This window comes from Phoenix dactylifera, chromosome 11, assembly GCF_009389715.1.
Source record: "Phoenix dactylifera cultivar Barhee BC4 chromosome 11, palm_55x_up_171113_PBpolish2nd_filt_p, whole genome shotgun sequence".
In the NCBI taxonomy this organism is placed as follows: domain Eukaryota; kingdom Viridiplantae; phylum Streptophyta; class Magnoliopsida; order Arecales; family Arecaceae; genus Phoenix; species Phoenix dactylifera.
The window spans coordinates 14,052,141-14,065,587 of NC_052402.1; the positions used below are offsets into that span (position 1 = coordinate 14,052,141).

Below are 13,447 nucleotides of genomic sequence, written 5' to 3' on the forward strand. Positions count from 1 at the left end.
ATGGACGATTGCCTGCATATTTAGCACTGGGTGGCCAACAATTCTCATCCCTTCCGGAAAGACGTTCTTGTTGAGCCCATTGACATTCGAAGGCCCCTGTCTTTACGCCAGCGTCCATGTTCGGGTATAATATACATTTAACTGAAGACATTGGGCAAGGATTTCAATAGAGCTGGCAACGGGAGTTGGCTTTTCTTAATTTTTTGACATGAGGAAAGTTTTCTCGCAGGTCGAAGGAAATGTTGTGGCACCTGACAAATTGTGGACCTCCCAAAATACCACTAGTTGGATCACATTCAGAGGCATCACTGCTTTCACCGTCGATGGTAATGGCCAGATTGACGACCGAGGTTCCGTCGGGTGAGACTGCAAGAAGAAAAATGTGGTAACCTTTTCTCTTTCTAGTGTGTATATATCTCCTCATTTTTCCCCCCTTCAAAGCTTATAGCCTGATATTTCCCCTCTGTCTAACTTTTATTGCAGAAATGTGATGACGTGCCTTCCATAATACTTTCGAAAAAGAGAAGTTGTTTTGTTTAGTTTGTTTTCTATCAAAGGCAAGTTGTATATTTGATAATTAGGAATCCCACCTTTTTTTGTGGTGTCTCGTAATTGCCAGATTAATCATTGTTCTTATGACAGGCATTTGGTATTTACGCTGTGCGGATTTGACCATCGCGGGCGTCTCCGGAAGACAGCCCGACTGATGGCAACAATTAAAATGTCCCAACCCAACCTGAATTTTTTATGGATCTTCTTCAATCTCCAGGTATCCCTAAAGACGAAACGAATGGAGAACAATTCCTCTATTTTATTTATTTCTAAAGAAATCCTACAATTGCTTAAGATGCCAGCCGGATATATAGAAAAATATAAGTAGCTTCCTCTACTTCATGAATGCAGGAACCAACCCATATTTATTTAAGGAAAGCAAGCTACAAGTGAACATGGAGAGGACTGTCAGAGCTCAAGAAGCATTAATATCAAATAAAAAAACTTCAAATGAGAGCAGAGCCATAGAAACATTAAGGCCAAAATGGTGGAGGTCATAATAGACTAGGCCCTCCCTTGGCATGGTTTGAATTCTCTTTCACCTATACTATGGGGGAGTACTAATTGCTACGGCATGGTAGCTACTTAAGTCACATTTAGTAGAGTTTTCATCTGTAAAGTTTTGAGCAGTAAAACTTGTGCAAATTAGCTTCTTATAAAAAGTTATCTACTATTTGATAACTACATTTTTGAAGTGCTACGCAACTTTAAATCTGTTATACAACCAAATTGAGAAAGTCAGTATCAAAATATAATTTGCATATATAATATTTTCAATTGGTTAACTATTGATACTATCAAAATCTATTATTATAAAATATTCTTAAATAAAATAAAAATTATTAAATTATTTATTTAATAAATATATTATTAAAATTATAACAATTTTATAGTATTTTTATATTATAATAATATAATAATATTATACTAGCATTATAATGATATTATAATATAATAGTATTATAATAATATAATAAATATATTATAATAGAATTATTATATTGCAATATAAAGCTGACGGCGACAATAATGTAAAAGAACACTTACGTAATTATGCTATCCAAAGTTGGATCACCTAGATCGCGACCCAAATTTTAATATTGTCTCTATAAAAAAAGTACCTATGTCGCCACCTCAATGTCAAGTCCATCAAGCACAAATGCTTCTAGTTCAAATCAATTCATTATATAATCATAGTATCATGTAGCATCATGCACTGAGCTCTAAGAAAAGGTCGGCCATTTGCTAGTTTGTTAATTTAAGTTTAAACATAATTGACACCTTGATGGTTGGATATAAAGAGATAAAAAGAACAACTATATGCATATGAAACCATAATAAAAGAAAATCCCACCAACACATCATATAATCATGGTATCATGCACTAAGCACTAAGAAAAGATCAACCTTTTGCTAGTTTGTTGGTTTAAGTTTAAACATAATTGGTGCCTCCAATAGTGCTGCAATAATAAAAAAGTTCGCCATCATGGTAAAAAAGAAAGAAAAAGAAAAAAAATGACCGCATGCCTATGAAACCATAATAAAAGCAATGACACCATCTTTATAAAGAGCTTTGATAAAGAGCAATGAGAAAGAATATATCCAAAGCCTCTAAATGGAGTTTAAACTTTGTTCTTGTATCACTCTATATTTTCTCTTTTGCCTCCTGTTGTGAACATTTTTTTTTGTTCTTTTTAATAATTTGGTGGAAGCTCTTACCTTCCTCCGCTTACATCAAGATCTTCAGACGTGAACATAACCGGGATCGCATGCGACCCTCGCACTACAAGAAAAGTGGGTTTTACTGACTTTTTTTGCCGACCCGCTTGTGATACAATTTGTCTGACGGTTTAAAAAAGCGTCGGCAATAGCCGACGCTTCGTGGGCTAAGACGAAGTCAAAAAATAATAAAGAGGCCGACGCTTTTGCCCCACCTTCGATGATCTTAGACTTCACGTTCTCTTAAAATTCCAAATATCAATAAAGCTATCTCAGCTCGACTGGCATTTTGAAAGCCGAGTCTTCGAGAGGTCTACCGTCTACCGCATTCACAGACCCTCCTCCTATCTACCTCCTATGGGTCCGGGAGGTTTTTGGTGACTTGTTTCAGAACATCAGGCGAGCTGAGGATGAGGTTCTGAAATCTCAAGTTGGGCTAGAACTATCTTGGACTTCTGACAAAAAGACTGCCCTTGACTTAGCAAATCAGAACCTAGATAAAGCTTTTCTTCAAGAATCAATCTTCGCAGAAATTCTCGTGTTAAGTGGCTAAAAGAGGGCTTTCAAATAAACCATTTTTCCATGCTTCCACTAAAGAACGGCGGGAACAGAACAACAGGGAAAGACCCGGCCGACCCGCCCAGGGCTCGAGGGCGAGCCATACGAGAGTGAGTCGAAAGGCTTCTGTTTCCGTTCTTGGTTTAAAATTTCATTCCGATCAAATGATCCGCAGCAGCCAATACATCTCGTGGTAACAAAAATGTATTTTTCCATGCGTTCACCAAGGGGCATTCACGATAGAATCGTGGAAGCGTTTACCGAACCCGAGGTCCGTTGGAATCAGACAAGGCACCTTGCCTTTCATTGGGCTCTTATACGTACCACCAGTACTAAAAATGCATCTCCTTCGCCCGCGCGTGTCTACCTGGCGCGCCGCCTTGCATGCAAGCGAAGCGCTATTGGCGGCAATTAATAGCTCACTGAGCGATGATTGATGCAGTCAGTCAGTGCCTAGTTTAAGGTACTGACCAACTGAGAGGGAGAGAGCCCTTTTTCAGTGTTGTCGGAATAGTACCTGTTGGTGGTTTAAAGAGCAGGGGTTTCGTTTTTGGAACAGACGGCAGTGTTTTGCTGACGCCTCGAATCGTCAAATTTCTCTTATCATAGTTAGCTGTGCAGGAATTTTGATATGTCATATGAAATTACAGAACTTTAATATAAATTTAATATTAAAGAAATTTGACATAAATAAGGAATATAAATTACATTACAGAACTTTAATATAAATTTTCATATTTATTTGACATAAATAAGGAATTGTCCTCTTCTCTTATGGAATAGTCCCCCGGGACATTGGCTTCCGCCAACAGTGAACTATTAAGGATCGCATCCCGCGCATATTCTACATTATAGCCTGCAACTGATTCAGCTTCCGCTTCTGGGAGATCAGACGGAGCTCGATTAGTTTCTGCTAGATGAGGAACTGATTGCACAATTGAAAGAATAGGCTCTGGTTGAAAATTGGTTGAAGGAACAAGGGGAGCAGCTAGCCAAGTTACAGGAAGAGTGGAAGAAAGTGAAGGGGTCTGGCGCCGATCACATCAAATTTAGCATCCGTCTATAGACTTCCTAGGCGCACGATCGAAAACAAATCAGTGGGGCCATGCCGGTACGACAGAATATGCATTAGAAAGGTCAATCCCTCCCCCCCTTTTTTAGTCAAAAATAGAAAATCGGGCCGAACTTCTAAAAAGCAGCCCACCTTGAATATGAAAGAAATGCCGTCTCTCTCTCAGATGGGAGTAAGGAACCGCCCGAAGCATCTGAGATTGGAAAGTCTATCGCCAGCTGCATCTCCCACCTCGGACCCAGACGCCCGCACTTCTCGACGGCTTCAGTCCACATGCCAAGTTGAACGAAGAGTTAGCGCTCATACAATCACCCTTCAGTACATTTGGTATTGGGGTCAAGATTTTTTGGTATGAAAAGAAAAAAACACCCTTTTCCGGTGGGAGGAAGGATGTTGACGGCCAGCTATTGAATGAGGTATTTTCACTCGAAATCCCCCTCTCCAAGAAACTGATAAACTCGGAGTTTAGTTGCCCTCAAGGTGGGGAAGAGGACCGAACGGAACATTTCCTCATCTCCCTTTATATCAAAGGGAGATATAAAGGGAGATGAGGAAAGACTCAACTGTTACGGCCGCTTTTGGCTTTTTTTTTAATAAAAATAAAAATTAACTATACTTTGGTGACGGTGTGGCACCTAGATGATGACATAGTGTATAGATAATGATGTAGCATAACAAATTTCTCGGACAACCGACGGTTCTTCGATTCCTTGGCTCTCTGTTGGTTCTGCTACCCGGACCCCCAATAAGCCGTGGCTTTCATCATTCCCGGTGATTCGGTGCAGACGCTGTACTTAAGGCTAGAGGGTGAATCAGTGGTTACAATATAGCGTCGTCGAAAAATAATAAAAAGACCGACGCTTTTGAAAGCGTCGTCGGAGGCCAATGCGTCGTCAGAGGCCGCACCCCCCTCCCCTCCTCTCTTCATTGCTCTTTCTTGATCTCAGTTAAATAAAACCAGTTGAATGATAAAAGACGCGTTTGACCCGTTGCCCTTCCTCCCTTCCTCTCCTCTCGGGATAATAGAACAAGAGCAGGAGAAAAGATCCCATCCTGACCTCCCCAAAAGGATCCAGAGATCAAGAGAAGGGTAGAACTAATTAGGTCCTCGATTTAGCCCCACATCGGCGGATCAACAAGTGGTGGTGGGGAATTAGGAGGGCGGAGGTAAGAAAGAAAGAAGACGGGTTCGTTGAAGGGAAGGGAGGGAAGGCGGAAAGCGATTGGGGGTTGGGGGGAGAGAGAAGGCGGGGAAGGACCTCTTTTTCGTTGTACATGGGGATCTGTACGAGGACCATGGGATAGGCGGAGTTGCCAAGCTCGAGGTCGTCCCGCATTGGCTCCCACTTGTAGCGCTTCTCGGGGCGCTTCCCGAAGAGCTTGACGATGACAATGACGACAGCCATGTAGACCTTCTCCACAAACAGCATCAGCGACATGGCCAGGCAGAGGAACACCGCGAGGCGGAGCAGCGGGACGATGACCGGCGCCTTGATCTGCTGCCACATCAGCCCCATCTGCTCCGGATGTCGTCCCGAGCCCCCTGGAACGCCTCCGTGAGCAGCGTCGTCGACGATGCCGTCTCCATGATCTCTCTCCGGAGGAGGAGGAGGAAGGTGAAAGAGGAGATTGGGAATGGCCGCTGGGGGGCTGATCTGGACGGATTTAAAAGGGCCTTCCCTCTCTCCCTTCTCTCTGTTTTTCTTTTTCTCCCTTTTCTCCATGATTGATTGTTCGTTGCTATGAGCTTTGCTGGGGAACTACGCTTTTCTCTATGACTATTTAGCTTAGCGATGCATTTGAAAAGCGTCGGCAAATATTTTTCCCACTCTTACATAGCCGACGCTTTAGCGACGCTTTGGAAAGCGTTAGGAAGAAATAGCCGACGCTTATAAGCGTCGATAAGGACCTTAAAAAGCGTCGCCAAAGCTTCTTTTTCTTGTAGTGTGGGCGTGGCATAAGGTCAGTTTCAGTTTCCTACGTACTGATGTACTGAGAGCAAGTTCAATGGTCTTGACCATATCTCTCACTTCATGTACAGCATTGGAAGCTCCGCAGGGAACGGCTCAAGTGTGATAGTTGAGGATGTACATGTCTCGAACGGCAGTTTCTATCAATCGGATGGTGGTCTGAGGGTTCAGACATGGCAGGTGTGCACCTAAACTTAATCTGAATCCACAACATTAAGAAAGAGAAACGATCAATTTAAATGAAACAATTGGAATTCATCAGCATTCCTCCAAAAGGAAGAAGTATTCATGACTATATTTGTTCGCTTCTGTGTTGTGCGGGGAGGGTCCGGTCATGCTAGAGGGATCTTATTCGAGCACATCAATTTTACTTCAGTCGGGAGCCCCATAGTTATAGACCAGTTTTATTGTCCCGGCGCGCACTGCAAAAATTCGGTAACGAATTACTTTTACCCATCGATTAACTTCTTACGTCAATGAGCTTTTTGAGTTATTGAGAAGACATGGTAGGGCAGCTACGATGTTAACCAATCTATTTAAGACATGAGTAGCTTTATAGATTGGTGATTAAACTAATAATTTTTAATATTGGCTATTGTGAAAAATATTGGTGCGCAAGTGTGTTCCATTCTCTTATTTGTCCTTTTTCTGCTGTCATGTTCGAATTTCAGACATCAACTGTGGAAGTGAGCGATGTTCGATTTGTTGATGTACATGGGACTTCAACAACAGATACGGCCATCAAGTTTGCATGCAATGAGAAAGTTCCTTGCACTGACATTATTTTGGATAATGTTGGCATCACATCAGTGGCCAGGCAAAATCAGGCTACTTCCTACTGCCTCATTGCCAAAGGGAAGAAGCTTCATGAAGTCATTCCGGATATTGCTTGCCTCGCCTAGACAAACATGATCTCTTTGATAGTCATGTATTGCAGATCATAAATTAATTCCCTTTCATTGAGGGTAACCATACGATGAAAATTGTATTCAAATTTTCACCTTTTTGTTGTTTCTTTTCATAAATAAAAGGGCGGAGAAGGTGGGAATTAAGGACCCATCCGTTTTTTCTCCTTTTCGATTTTCAATAAAGAATCAGATTGGGGCCAATCAGAATTTGCATTCTCAGACAAAGCTAGGGCTGGAAGTGGGCTCGGGCCGGCCCGAAGCCCATCGGGTCGGGCCGCCCGCGGGCCGGGCTATGGGCTAGAAAATGAAACCCAAATTTTTATCGGGCCAGGCTCGGGCTGGAAACTTAAACCCAAATTTTTATCGGGCCGGGCTCGGGTTTCCCATTGGCCCGGCCCGGGCCCGGACCAAGCTCGAGCCCAGTGCCAGCCCGAACCAAGCCCGAATTCCAGAAGGCAATAGCCCTTGCCCCTTGCCGAATCGCGATTTCCCTATTTCACTATTTGCCATTGCCGATTTGGGGATTTGCAGAGGGCCAGCCCGGAGGAGACCGTCGTCGTCGTCGTCTACGGTTCGGTGGAGGCTCGTCATCGTCGGCGGCGGCGGCTCGTCGTCATCGGCTCGTCGAGTGCATAGGCGAGACGAGAGCGGGGGAGGCTCGTCGGCGGTGGTTTTCGAGTGCTACTGTGCTAGGGTTTCTCCGCTCGTCGTCGGCAGCTCGTCGTCGTCGGCTCGTCGTCGTCGGCTCTCAGGTTAGGCTCCCTACTTCCGATTTTGCTGTTCTCCTCCTTCCTCTGTGGCGCTGATCGTCGTCGTCGCCGACTCGCCGAGTGCCAATCGTCTCGGATCGTCGCCCTCATCTCCCTTCTCCTTCAGGCTCCACCCCCTCACCGCCAAAATTGATCGTCACTTGAGCTGCATCGGCTCTAGTCGGCTCTCAGGTTAGGGTTTTTTGATCAACCTCTGCAGCATCATTTTCCCTTCCAGTGGATCCATCATTAGAATCAGAAAGGTGGACTTTGGACAAGGAACTGGCATCTTCAACTTCTCCATTCATGGTTTCCTCTTCATTAGTGCCATCACTGAGCATTGTTTGTTCTGCACTTCCATCGTCTAAGATAGTTCTTGCTTCCAGATTTATTGGTTTATTAGAGATCCAGTACTTGGAAGTCTATTTGATAAATCTATTTGGAAAGGGTTGGCAGGGTGCTCGGGCCATCGTCATCGATGGTCCAAGGCTTAACTGGGAAGCAACTGCGGTGGCTGAAGAGCGAAGGCCGCCCATCGGTGACGATGGCCCGAGCACCCTGCCCAAACGGGCCGGCCCAAACGGACCGGCCCAAATGGGCTCGGGCCGGGCTCGGGCCTCATTCCTTTAAAATTATTCGGGGCCCGGCCCGACCCGAAGCCCGGAAAAAAATTTCGGGCCGGGCTTGGGTAGGGGTTTGGCCCGGCCCGGCCCGGCCCACTTCCAGCCCTAATTGCCTTAGAAAAGGCAGGTTCTGAAGCTGAATGGCTTAGAAATCTTGTGGGAGATATTCCATTATGGAATAAACCAACACCTTCTGTGTCTATTCTTTGTGATAACCAAGCTGCTATATATCGAGCTAAGAATAAAGTTTATAATGGAAAGAATAGACACATAAGGTTGAGACATAATATTGTAAGGCAGCTGCTTGATGATGGGATTATATCTCTTGAGTTTGTAAAGTCAGAGTTGAATTTGGCCGATCCTTTGACAAAACCACTAGGTAGAAAACTAGTGAGTGAAACATCGAGGGGGATGGGACTAATGCCTATATCAAAGTCAATAACGACAGAAACCCAACATGTGTGATTGGAGATCCCATGAAGCATGTTCATATGGGTAATAACAAGTCGCTAGTTGACTGTGAGTACACTATCGTATTTAATTTTGAAAATTCATCCCTATGGTGTAGATAGTGCAAACTGTAGTAGATAAGGATGAGGTAAAGCTCTTAATGGATACCATAGTCCTTTAGGATGGTGTGTATACCTGCAGTACACACTTGATGGATCCACCTATATGGGTGTGGAAGTGGGGCCGCTTCCTATGAGAATTAGGCAGTTCTCTAAAGCACTCATGAATATCCAGGTAAGGTGCATGGCCTATTTGCACCAACCCGTTTAGAACAAGTCCAGAACTTGAGAGGTCAATGTGGGCTATGAGTCACTGATTTACATAAAGGACTTTTGGTTCATAGAAATTTCATGTTTCACCAAAAGTTCTGTAAGTCATACTTACTAGTCCTAAAAAAAATGGTTCATAGTCTCAAAGACACCAATTTGATGCATTGAACTCTCGCGCTCGTTAACTTATTATTGAATTTTAAAATATGTGGGGGATTGTTGGAATATTTCAAAGAGTCTGCCCTTCTTTGTCTTTTGTCTTTTTGTCTAGTGTACTTTCTTTTAGTCCCACATTGGAAAGGAACAAAACTCAAAAGATCTTTATATAGTATTCAACCTTTTAACTTGGTGAAGCAAAGAAAGAAAGTAGCCCACGCGCGCATGAGCCCAATGGAGGTCCAAGCCAAAATTGCCAACCCCCCCCCCCCCGCGGGTACTCTCCTCTGTTCTGTTCTCGAGAGGATACTCTCCTCTGTTCTGTTTCCGAGAGGATACTCTCCTCTGTTCTGAGCGCTTCTGGGCTGTTCGACAAGATCACTGCATCTGCGAGTGTGCGCTTGGAGTGATCCAGTTGTTGTATCCTGGAGGATAGGCCGCCATTACCTGCTACACCGAGATTTATTCTTCGAGGGGCGTGATCTATTCTTAAGGACAGTGAAATCACGCCTCAACTGATAAGTTCTTCCTTCTCTCCATCTATCATTTTTCTTACATGGACGATTGCCTGCATATTTAGCACTGGGTGGCCAACAATTCTCATCCCTTCCGGAAAGACGTTCTTGTTGAGCCCATTGACATTCGAAGGCCCCTGTCTTTACGCCAGCGTCCATGTTCGGGTATAATATACATTTAACTGAAGACATTGGGCAAGGATTTCAATAGAGCTGGCAACGGGAGTTGGCTTTTCTTAATTTTTTGACATGAGGAAAGTTTTCTCGCAGGTCGAAGGAAATGTTGTGGCACCTGACAAATTGTGGACCTCCCAAAATACCACTAGTTGGATCACATTCAGAGGCATCACTGCTTTCACCGTCGATGGTAATGGCCAGATTGACGACCGAGGTTCCGTCGGGTGAGACTGCAAGAAGAAAAATGTGGTAACCTTTTCTCTTTCTAGTGTGTATATATCTCCTCATTTTTCCCCCCTTCAAAGCTTATAGCCTGATATTTCCCCTCTGTCTAACTTTTATTGCAGAAATGTGATGACGTGCCTTCCATAATACTTTCGAAAAAGAGAAGTTGTTTTGTTTAGTTTGTTTTCTATCAAAGGCAAGTTGTATATTTGATAATTAGGAATCCCACCTTTTTTTGTGGTGTCTCGTAATTGCCAGATTAATCATTGTTCTTATGACAGGCATTTGGTATTTACGCTGTGCGGATTTGACCATCGCGGGCGTCTCCGGAAGACAGCCCGACTGATGGCAACAATTAAAATGTCCCAACCCAACCTGAATTTTTTATGGATCTTCTTCAATCTCCAGGTATCCCTAAAGACGAAACGAATGGAGAACAATTCCTCTATTTTATTTATTTCTAAAGAAATCCTACAATTGCTTAAGATGCCAGCCGGATATATAGAAAAATATAAGTAGCTTCCTCTACTTCATGAATGCAGGAACCAACCCATATTTATTTAAGGAAAGCAAGCTACAAGTGAACATGGAGAGGACTGTCAGAGCTCAAGAAGCATTAATATCAAATAAAAAAACTTCAAATGAGAGCAGAGCCATAGAAACATTAAGGCCAAAATGGTGGAGGTCATAATAGACTAGGCCCTCCCTTGGCATGGTTTGAATTCTCTTTCACCTATACTATGGGGGAGTACTAATTGCTACGGCATGGTAGCTACTTAAGTCACATTTAGTAGAGTTTTCATCTGTAAAGTTTTGAGCAGTAAAACTTGTGCAAATTAGCTTCTTATAAAAAGTTATCTACTATTTGATAACTACATTTTTGAAGTGCTACGCAACTTTAAATCTGTTATACAACCAAATTGAGAAAGTCAGTATCAAAATATAATTTGCATATATAATATTTTCAATTGGTTAACTATTGATACTATCAAAATCTATTATTATAAAATATTCTTAAATAAAATAAAAATTATTAAATTATTTATTTAATAAATATATTATTAAAATTATAACAATTTTATAGTATTTTTATATTATAATAATATAATAATATTATACTAGCATTATAATGATATTATAATATAATAGTATTATAATAATATAATAAATATATTATAATAGAATTATTATATTGCAATATAAAGCTGACGGCGACAATAATGTAAAAGAACACTTACGTAATTATGCTATCCAAAGTTGGATCACCTAGATCGCGACCCAAATTTTAATATTGTCTCTATAAAAAAAGTACCTATGTCGCCACCTCAATGTCAAGTCCATCAAGCACAAATGCTTCTAGTTCAAATCAATTCATTATATAATCATAGTATCATGTAGCATCATGCACTGAGCTCTAAGAAAAGGTCGGCCATTTGCTAGTTTGTTAATTTAAGTTTAAACATAATTGACACCTTGATGGTTGGATATAAAGAGATAAAAAGAACAACTATATGCATATGAAACCATAATAAAAGAAAATCCCACCAACACATCATATAATCATGGTATCATGCACTAAGCACTAAGAAAAGATCAACCTTTTGCTAGTTTGTTGGTTTAAGTTTAAACATAATTGGTGCCTCCAATAGTGCTGCAATAATAAAAAAGTTCGCCATCATGGTAAAAAAGAAAGAAAAAGAAAAAAAATGACCGCATGCCTATGAAACCATAATAAAAGCAATGACACCATCTTTATAAAGAGCTTTGATAAAGAGCAATGAGAAAGAATATATCCAAAGCCTCTAAATGGAGTTTAAACTTTGTTCTTGTATCACTCTATATTTTCTCTTTTGCCTCCTGTTGTGAACATTTTTTTTTGTTCTTTTTTAATAATTTGGTGGAAGCTCTTACCTTCCTCCGCTTACATCAAAAAGATTTCCTCCTTGTAGGTTAATTCCTTTTGTGTACCCTTTGTATGTCCTTTTCTTGTAACCTCTTCTAATGTAAATACTCCTCCATCAATAAATTTGGATGGCTTTTGCTATCCCTTCAATTAGAAAGAGAGAGAGAGAGAGAGTAGTCCTTGGAGCACATGAAGTTGCTGGCCGAGAAGAGCATGAGTAGAGCACAAGCAGATTCCAATCTTGAAGTTCCTCGGAGCAAAGTCCAAACCCCTTCGCATAGCTATGAATCCTCAAGACAAATCTTAATAATGAACATCCCTTTCTTAGGACAATAAATGCTAGTTGTTAACGAGACTTTGGTAGCCGGTCCACACGTTTTAGCTCTCATGTTTTCGAGAGCTTTAGAATTACTTTCACCTTTTGTACCAAAAAAGCAGAATTTTTAATAAATAAGTAAATGTTATCATCAACTAGCTAGGATGCTCACTCATAAGAAGTGTAACGTTAATGTTACCTAAACATGGACGGTTCTTAATCTTTCAGCCTATCTTTTTCTGTTTTTTTTTTCTCCTCCCTCCTAAAATTTCTCTTGGACCGTAGAATGCAACAAGGTGCATTCTTAGCTGCTTGGCTTTAATTACAAAGGCTCTGTTTGGTTCACCAAGTGAATTGCATCCATAATTTCAAAAGGGTTGAAGAGAGTGCAGTCCTTGCGACGGTTATTCGGAGGCAGCGGAGCATGATCCATTCCTTGCGAGATGACTCGGGCCACCGGGTGGAGGGTGAGCAGGCGGTCCGACAGACCTTATTTGACTTTTTCCGCGCCAGATGGACGGAGGATGAGGAGGTCAGTGATGGGCTCCGCCCTTTGAGGGCGGAGACGGGTATTGGTGATGTCGAGAGGGCATCCCTGATCCGACCGGTGCTGGCACAGGAGGTGCAGGAGGCAGTTTGGGCACTGGCAGCAGACAAAGCCCCAGGGCCCGATGGTTTTCCGCCTTTTTTCTTTCGTCAGTACTGGGGCATTCTCCGCCGAGGTGTGGTGGAGGCTATCCAGTGTTTCTTCTCCCGGGCTGCTATGCCGGAGGACTGGAAAGCCACTTTCGTTACGCTTATACCGAAGCGTCCGGATGCGGTTGAGCCTAGTCATTTCAGGCCTATTAGCTTGTGCACGACTTTATATAAGGTCGTGGCAAGAATAATGGTGGGCAGAATGAAGCCCCTTTTGCCAGGCATCATTAGCCAGGAGCAGGGGGCATTTGTAGCTGGTAGAAATATCTCACATAATGTTCTGTTGGCTCAGGAGATGATGTGGGACCTTCAGAGAGCACCGAAGCGGCGCAGCTTGATGGCCATCAAGCTGGATATGGAGAGGGCCTATGATAGGGTCAGGTGGAGCTTTTTGGAGCAGGCGCTGGAGGCATATGGTTTTCACAGACAGTGGATCGGATGGGTCATGGGGTGCGTACGGGGACCAAAGTTCTCCCTCTTGGTCAACGGCACGCCCTCACATTTCTTCGAGTCCACATTGGGGCTACGG

The 13,447-nt window shown here is 42.6% G+C and overlaps 2 long non-coding RNA genes across 2 annotated transcripts; both read left to right on the forward strand.

The window, feature by feature from the left end:
• LOC120112591 lies at positions 1 to 983 on the forward strand. The gene is made up of 4 exons (XR_005514170.1): positions 1 to 124; positions 230 to 360; positions 484 to 769; positions 904 to 983. It is a non-coding gene; the product is annotated as an uncharacterized LOC120112591 (long non-coding RNA).
• Positions 984 to 9,642: 8,659 nt separating this feature from the next.
• Positions 9,643 to 10,625, forward strand: LOC120112592. The gene is made up of 4 exons (XR_005514171.1): positions 9,643 to 9,766; positions 9,872 to 10,002; positions 10,126 to 10,411; positions 10,546 to 10,625. It is a non-coding gene; the product is annotated as an uncharacterized LOC120112592 (long non-coding RNA).
• Positions 10,626 to 13,447: the final 2,822 nt, after the last annotated feature.